The 9072-nt window shown below is 44.0% G+C and overlaps 1 long non-coding RNA gene across 1 annotated transcript; it reads right to left on the bottom strand.

The window, feature by feature from the left end:
* Window positions 1-18: 18 nt before the first annotated feature.
* On the bottom strand, window positions 19-2651 carry LOC108532897 (uncharacterized). Its single transcript, XR_001886578.1, has 4 exons — window positions 2409-2651; window positions 1461-1531; window positions 1149-1345; window positions 19-90 (listed from the first exon to the last, which is right to left on the bottom strand). It is a non-coding gene; the product is annotated as an uncharacterized LOC108532897 (long non-coding RNA).
* Between the last annotated feature and the right edge of the window lie 6421 nt (window positions 2652-9072).

The raw sequence follows: 9072 nt of genomic DNA, 5'->3' as shown, positions 1-9072 counted from the left end.
AGCAGACCTTCCAGCTGTGGGCAGTCACATAACAAGCTCAGCTGCATACTATGAGCCCATCCTGGATCAGCACGGTTGCTCAGCCAGCTCCTAGATGCATGAGAAAGAGTAAATGGCTATGATTTAAAGACACTAGACATTGGGATGGTTTGTTATGCAGCATTATTGTAGCAATAGAGAGCTGACAAAAGCACCAGAGGAAAATCTCGTCACTGACTGGAAGTCTGCTCCCCTCTATCATGCCCTCTTTCCTATGCTTGTGGCTTTTGCATTTCCTTCTAATAGGGGCTGCCCCACTCTCACCCAGCCCCACAGAAACTCTGCAGTCAGGCCACTGGTTATCTACTGGGGAAAGATGGCCAATGCTTACATTACACACACACAGAAGAAACCATACTCATGTTTTCTCCAGCCCAGAGCAAGTCAGCAACATGTCAGAAATCAAGACCTTCCTCCTTTGTTCCTTTTGTGTTTGCACTTTGGTCCACTTTCCACCCAATTCCCACCATGGCTCCTCGTTCTACTTAAAGACGGGTGTATCAAACGGTTTCTAATCAAGAAATCTGCAGTTGCACAGATTTGGATTCACATTCTGGCTCAGCCTCCTACTAGCTGTGTGCTGTCAGAAAAGTCGCTCAAGTCATTGAGTGTGTTTCTTTGTACATAAAATGGAGATGATAATTCCTACCTATAGGGTTATCGTGAGGATCAACTGAAGTATGTACTTAGAATGTATTAAATAATACATCAATAAATGGTAGTTTCGACTAACTGGTGGGCCCCATCCTCTCCGGTTCTCAACTCTAGGGCTCCTTTCAGAATTCTAGTTTGGGTTCAAACCACCTGCTAGCAGAACTCCATGGAATCTAGTCTCTTAGGACCTGCTCTAATCTCTAGTCCCTGCGGACACCCAGGCTGATGTATTAGAGTGTCCCCATGCAAGTTCCCTTTACAAAAGAAAAGAGTCAAAGCCCTTTTGCAAGTGGGTCAGTGGGCTATCCTGCCTCCCCAAACCCCAAGCTCTGCTGACCTCCTGCAATTATTTCCACATGATGCAATGCTCCCCCTCCCCTTGGGAGCAGTATTAGGTTTCCTCCCATTCCCATACACTTCAGAGACTGCTAGCCTCTCACATTTCAGATGCTGACCTGCTCCTTTGCACTTTTCCCCTCTGCTTGTCTGGAGACCTGCATAATGAAATTCAGACAGCGGTGACTAACTTCCCCTCAGTACGAGGTGGCACGGGCTGGCAGGGAGCATGCTTCTCTGAAGGCTGGGGCATAAAGCTGGGTGAGAGGAAGCTTGGTGACTTCATTGCTTCATGTCAGATCAGAGGTTCCTCGCTCTGAAGAGAAAGGCAAACACTTTTGATCTGCCTATGGGAGGCAGGGAGAATACATGCCATCTATAAAATGAAAGAGGCTTTCCAAAAGCAACAAGGCTGAATCATAAGAACTTACATTTGTGGAACACTCTGCCGTTTCCAAGGCTCTTTTCACACTCATTGTCTCGTTTGACTCTCACAGCAGCCCTGGGAGGCACGGGGGACCAGGATTAACATCGCTGTTAGACCAACTTTCCCACTAGACCTTCCAGGGGAGTGCTGAGGTCACACAGCAAGGAGATGGCAGAGACTGGGCCCACCTGCAGGCCTCTGGACCCCACACCCAGCACTCTGGTCTCTGTGTGGTGCCACCTTCTCTCTTGCACTTCAGACCATGACTAAGGCCCAACATGTTTAAAGCTTTCCTGTAGAAACACCCCTTATGGTAGAGGGGAATGAACACCTCCAGTGCAAACTTACTACCAAATCTTGTGTCTTATCTAAAAAATTCATTTGAACTATGAATTTTGTTATGTTAATAGCCACATTTATATTAAATATATTGTATATTCTTAACGTAAAGGTAAAGCTTTTTATTTTTGCTTCCCTTAGATAAATGTTTCAGGAAGACAGCTTTGCTTAGCCTCTGGTGAATTCAGGAGTCCGTGGCACCAGGTTCTAGATGCTTTCAACCAGTGTGGAAGACGAGTGTGTGGCCCACATGTGACCACCTGGAGAAATGCTTTATTGAGCCCCCACCTCAGTAAGGATGTGATTTTTTAGTTGGTATTGTTGACTGGGGCTTCTTTTAAACCATATGTCCCAAACATTCCATGCTACGTTCTTTGACAATGGAAAGACACATGTTTGTAAGGTGTGTTTAGTGTCTTGAGAGGCTGGAGGCAGGAGCTTTCATGCATTCCCAGATGCACTGAGTGCACTTGCAGAGCAGAAAACACGCACTTTAAGCAGGAACCAACGATGGGAGCAGACACAGCCAGAAGACCAGCTGTGTGTGGAGCTCAGCAGAGGGGTCAGAACACAAGATTTAGGGGCTCGGATTTGTTGTAACTCTATGCCATACCTTACGTCACCCTCCAGGCAGCTCTGTCTTGGAAGAGTCTTGGGGAGGAGTCCCACTGTCAGCCAGGGAGCATTCTCCTCTCTGTGCCTTCCAGGAGGTCCAAGATCTTTAAATCGTAACTTGGACACCACAGAGCCCTGCGGTGCAAGCCTCAGCTGACTCTGGCTAGCCTTGCTGACTCCTGCTGTCCATCCCAGAGCTGACTCGGCCCTTGTTAGGGGATTTTTGCTTCAGAGAGGACTCCTGGCACCACCAATCTGCAAAGTTAGTTGAGACAATTATAGCACACTTATCAGAACAGGTGGGATCAAAATCTCAAGTCAAAGGTGAGTGAGGTGACCATCATGAGGGCCACCTCCTTTGACATGGGCTTGAAGTAGATGGGAATATATTCCAAAGTGGTCTTGCAATTGTTTGCAATTATAGACTTGGGATTTGCTGAAGGAAAGAAAGAGAGTCATCCAAGAGGACAGTCTCAACAGCTAGCATGTATGATGGTTTCTTATGTGTGCCAGACACTGGCCTTAGCATCTTAAGTGCATTTGTTCATTTACACCTCACAGCAGTCTTACAAGGTAGGTACTAGATGTTAACTTGCCAGGAGTTATATAGCTAGTAAATGACCCTAAAGCCGATACTCTTAATCATTCTATTTTGCTGCCTTCTACGTAAACTGCATAAACTGCGACTAGCTCAAAACAAATAAGAGGTTTTTTTTTTCTTTAGAGAGTGTCTCATGTATTCTGGACACTAAATAAGTGCATACTCATTTCCAAGAAAATGCTTGTAGGATGTGAGATCTGGGTGGTAGGCAGTATGGTGAAAAGCAAAGAACCCTGAGCTTGCAGTCAGAAGATCTAGTCCAAGTCCCATCTCTGGCACTTGGCTTTCCAGTTTCCTCATTTGTAAAATAGAGCAAACGAGAAAGCCTGTCTGTGGGAAATGAATGATCAGACGTATGTGGTGCCGTTATTATTTAACATATGGAAATAGTTCTCTTTTTAGCCCAACTCCTTTCATTTTTTTTAGATGAGAAAATAGAATCCTAGTGAGGTTAAAAAAACTTTCTCGAGTCCCACAGCTAGTTCATGACAGTCAGGACTTGAAATTGATTCCTCAGTCTTGCAGTCCAGCACATTAGCTACTTTACTGGGCTGATACTCTGATACTCCTTAGAGTTTGTGTTTTAGGATTCTCCTCTCGTTACTTGGATCCATTTGTTAAACTGCTGCTTCTCTTGTATCTGTGGATTAAGGGTCAAAAAGAGTTTTGATAAGGTGAATGCACACTCTCCACAACTATCTAGTGGATTCCTGGTTTCCATTTGCAGAAAAGAGCAGCTAAAAACTCATAAAATTGGTAGACAGCTCTCCATCTCCCTGTCTCTTGTTCATCTTTAAAGGATGTGCCACCAAATGGTGATGTGAGCAGAAAAACAAGGAAGGCAGCATAGAGCTCTCCCAGGTGATCTTGTCTGGTCTAGTGGCAGGTGTGGTGTTGTGGGGAGAGGGAATTACTAAGGAAGAAATCAATAAGGATCAATGGAAAGTCCCACAGTTAGGTTCAAAACATCAACTGTACCTCCAATGCAGGGTAAGTAGAATCATTCACACATAAATGACCTTGAGGTTTTAGTTGTATAAGCTCAGTAAGAAATAATATTGCTATGGATTTATCTAAAAATCAGTTGTATTCTGAAAGTGTGTGGTGGCTAATATTCTATGTCAACTTGACTAGACTAGGAATGCCCAGATAGTTTGCAAAACATGACTTCTGGGTGTGTCTGTGAGGGTGTTTCCAGAAGAGATTAGTCTTTGAATCTGTAGTCTGAGCACAGACGATCCATCTCACCAATATGAGTGGGCATCATCCAATCCATTGAAGGCCCAAATAGAACAGAAAGGTGGAGGAAGGATGAATTCACTCTCTCTCTTCTTGAGCTGGGACAGCCATCTTCCCCTGCCCTTGAACATCAGAAATCCTGGTTTGGGGTCTGCAAACTCTGGGACTTATATTAATGGCACCTCTCCTTCCAGGTTCCCATACCTTTGGACTTAGACTGAATTATACCACTGGCTTTCCTGCTTCTCCAACTTGCAGATAGCCTATGATGAGATTTCTTGGCTTCCATAATTGTGTGAGCCAATTCCCATAATAAATCCCCTCATATATCTATATATCCTATTGGTTCTGTTTCCCTGGAAAACTCTGACTAATACAGAGTGAGTTAAGAGTTACTTTTTAGTCCCAGCCTGGCACAGTGGCTACACCTGTAATCCCTGAACTTTGGGAGGCCAAGGCGGGCTGATAACCTGAGGTTAGGAGTTTGAGACCAGCTTGACCAACATGGTGAAACCCCTGACCAACAGACCAGCTACTTGGGAGGCTGAGGCTGGAGAATCACTTGAACCTGGGAGATGGAGGTTGCAGTGAACCAAGATTGTGCCACTGCATTCCAACCTGGGCGACAGAGCAAGACTCTGTCTCGAAAAAACAAATAAACAAACAAACAAATAAATAAATAGTTACTCTGTAGTCCTGATCCTTTCACAAACTGGCTGAGGAACTCAAGCAAGTGTTTTAAAGCCCTCAAAATGAGGAATGGTATAGTCCCTCTGTGTTCTGTACTTAAGACAGATGCATAGAAAGGCTTCTTTCTGAACGTCATATTTTAACGTTGTATTGACAAGCTGGAGCATAACCAGAGGCTTCGGACTCAGCACTGGAAAGAATTCACCTTTGTGGGGCTTTCCATCATGTACTAGACACTGAGCTAGGGTTTTACCTATATGATCTCAGTTAATCTTCACATCAACGCTGAAATCTTTCATTATTCTTAAAAAAAAAAAGAGTTTTGTCTTTTTTTTTTTTTAAGAAACTTGCCTAAGATCGCTCCCACTGAAAGTGAAAGGGCTGACTCCTAAATGCATGTCCTTCCCACTACTAGGATAGTAAAACATCTAAAAACCATGCCATGAGAGGGCAGCTGTGGAAACCAAGTGTAACAGTAGCTATCCAAAAAAATATATGAAGAACTGTTAGGTCCAGGAAAATAGATTTATTCCTTTTTGATCCCAGAGAAACTTGATCCATGGTAGGAAAATAGGAAGTTGGTGTCCGGAAGAGCTTTCTATTAGAGGCTATTCAACCAAGGACGCAGCTTCCTTAACTCATCCTGAGCATCCTTCAGCAAAGGACATGCTGTCAGTATCAGGCAGTGTCCCCCTAGCTTGCACCTCTGCTGGGTGTGGTGTACCAGCCTCAACTGCCAAATCCTATGAATCTTTACCTACGGGATTCTCTGGTCATGGGAGCCCATCTACTTGCATACTGGAAGTGACCAGGGAGTAATCACTTCCCCCAGCAGCTGACATGGAATGACTGATGGGATAAATGCCCTGGCCCTCTTGCCCCTTGTGGGATAACTCTGGGGTGCATGATCTATGTTGTTTCCCAGAGTTCCCAGCAGGATGAAGCTCCAGTTGGTGGAAACTTGTTTCATTGTGTTCTTCTCTTGCCTGTCTCGCTTCCGCTGCTCAACCAGCGTTCCCTGGAATAACTTCTCAAATAAGCCACTTGCATTTGAATCTTTGCCTTGGAGTCCACTTCTGTGGAACCCCAAAGTAAGGCAAGCCCTATGATTCATGAGCACTGGACTGAATGTCAAGGGATTTAAGTTTTCATCTTGCTTCCTGACCATGTGCTTTTGGGCAAGTCACTAACTCTGTGTGGCTCCTCATTTTCTCATTTGGACTAGATGAAATATATTTGTGTCATTTATATTCATGATCATGAGTATACCTAGCCCTTCAATTTGTAGAGTCCTTTGGCTGCTTTTGTTTTTATTTATTTTGAGACAGTCTCACTCTGTTGCCTGGGCTGGAATGCAGTGGCACAGTCACAGCTGTCTTCAGTCTTGATGTCCCAGGCTCAAGTGATTCCCCCACCTCAGCTTCCTGAGTAGCTGGGATTACAGGTGTATGCCACTACGCCCAGCTAATTTTTAATTTTTTTTTTTATTTTGTGGGGATGGGGTCTCACTATGTTGCCCAGGCTGGTCTTGAACTCCTGATATCTAGAGATCTTCCTGCCTCAACCTCCCAAAGAACTGGCATCACAAACACGAGCCACCATGCCCAGCTCCTTTGCCTGCTTTTGAAAGGCCGTTCCCATCAAGGCCCTTCCCATCCATGTCTCATTTGATCCTCAAAATACCTCCAGGAATTACACAAGGTATGAACAACTTTGCCCGTGTAGAAGATTAGATAATTGAACACCATAAGGGATTAGTGTCTTTTTTTCTCATCTAAATATTTTAACTAATTTGCTCCTATTATTCCCCAGTCTGAGTGATTCTCATGCCTTATTCTTCTAAATTTCCATCTCCAACTTTGATGCATAGAACAAGTTTCCTGCTTCCTGATGGCTAGGAGACATCTGGAATTGTGGCCAAAATAAGAAGAGATTTGTAACCTTGAATGTAAAATTCTACCTTCAACAACCTATACTAGGTTAAGTGCTGTGTGAGACAAGCATGTGGAGGTGGACATAGTCCCTGGGCGCAGTGCTGGTGGGCTGGGGAACTATGTATGTGCACTCTGAGAAGTGTGTAGCACAGGACACATTTCAGAAATGACATAAATAAAGTTTGGGCTCTCTGAGAGCTGGACTGTGCGTGAGTGTGTTTGATCTCTGTATCATCAGTTTCTAAAACTGTACCTTGGATATAGCAGGTATTAAGTAAATATTTCTTAAGTGTTAATATATGCCTGCATAAATGAATAATAGCACCCTGGGAGTTCTGGCAAGATACTGTATCACTGTGAGAGTGGTCAGGGCAACTTTCCAGAGGGGATGGATGGAATTTGAGGTAGGCCTTCAATGACTGTCAATATTTCCATTGTCAGAGAGGGCATCCCAGGTGGAGGATATGGCATGGGCACATAAGCAGAGACAAAAATACTCTAAGTATGTTCAAGAGGGTGGCCAAAGGCCTTGTGCGGCTGATGCCTAATGTTAACATGGGGCATGGTGGAGCCAGATTGGTGGAGGCCTTCGAGGCCAGGAGGAGTTCAGGATGCAGTGGTGAACTGCTAAGGGTTCTGAATGCGAGAGTCATGGTCATGGCTAGGGAGGAAGTGTAGTCAGGTGTCAGTGCAGAGTACGGACAGAGGAAGGCAGACAGAAACAAAATCGTGAGGAGCGGATTACCGTAATTCTGGCAGGAATGCGAGGGTGTCTGAATTAGGGAGTGGAAGTGAAAATACAAAAGGAAGAATGGGTCCAGAATTCACTAGAATATGGATTTTAGGAGCACAGGCTATGGGGTAAAGCAGCCTGGTGCCAAATTCTTTCCCTGCTGTGCAGTAGTAGAATTATGTATCCTCTGTTGTCTCATTTGCAAAAAGGGAGTCATAGGATGGTGATAAGAATGAAATGAAATAATGTATATAAAGAACAAAGCAAAGTGCTGTCACATACACTCTACATGATAGAAGTTTTAAAACATTGTTATTTTATTAAAGAAAGACTCAGCTGCTGTTGAATTACCCAGCATTTAGAGATGGTTATTATTAGTGTGTCATACAGTCACCGGAACTTTGTTGGTCCTGGAACTGTTTTTCTAGATCCATGAAAAATGAAGTGTGTAACTAGTACAGGCCAGAAGCACTGAAGAAAGTCAGTACTATGGGGTTCATGGGCACTCTGGTAGTGTATTAGTGCATTGTCACACTGCTATAAAGAACTGCCCGAGACTGGGTAATTTATAAAGGAAAGACGTTTAATTGACTCACAGTTCTGCATGGCTGGGGAGGCCTCAGGAAACTTATAATCATAGCAGAACCAGAAGTAAACACATCATTCTTCACAGGGCAGCAGGAGAGAGAAGTGCCAAGCAAAGGGGGAAAGGTCCCTCATAAAAACATTAGATCTTCGTGAGAACTCAGTCGGTATCATGAGAACAGCATGGGGGTAACTGCCCCCATAATTCAATTACCTCCCACCAGCTCCCTCCTATGACACATAGGAATTATGGGAGCTACAATTTAAGATGAGATTTGGATGAGGACACAGCCAAACCATATCAGGTAGTTATAATAAAGACCCCCCAAGGATGTCTACATTCTTATCCCTGAAACCTATACATATGCTACTTTATGTAGCAAAAGGGACTTTGCAGATGTGATTAAATTAAGGATATTGGGATGGGCAGATTATTCAGTAGTTGGGCCCAATGTCATCACAAGAGTCTTTGTAAGAGGGAGGTAGGGAATGCAGGCAGCTTCTAGAAGCTGGAAAGGCAATGAAGCATTCTCTTCTAGATCCTCCAGAAGGAACACAGCTCTGATGACCCATTTTAGACTTCGGACCTCCAGAACTGTAAAATAACAGATTGGTGCTGTTGTAAGCCACCAAATTTGTTACAGCAGCAATAGGAAACTAATCCAGGCAGTGTAGATGGTATCTTCATTCTTCACATTGAGCAGCAAAGGGTTTTCTAACTAACTTTTTGTTGGTTGCATGAGTAATGTTCTGTCTCCACAACAGTATAATTTGTGTTAGTTGGGGTAACAGTAGCTGCTCTTGCAAAGAGACTGCAATAAAGAATGACTTAAAGAATATTGATGCTGTTTCTCATGTAACATTCTGCAGTGAGTGTTTC

The sequence above is a fragment of the Rhinopithecus bieti genome, unplaced genomic scaffold (assembly GCF_001698545.2).
Source record: "Rhinopithecus bieti isolate Rb0 unplaced genomic scaffold, ASM169854v2 scaffold_6380, whole genome shotgun sequence".
Taxonomy (NCBI): Eukaryota; Metazoa; Chordata; class Mammalia; order Primates; family Cercopithecidae; genus Rhinopithecus; species Rhinopithecus bieti.
Note: the sequence above shows the minus strand (reverse complement) of the source record. Positions and strands in the feature narration are given on the sequence as shown.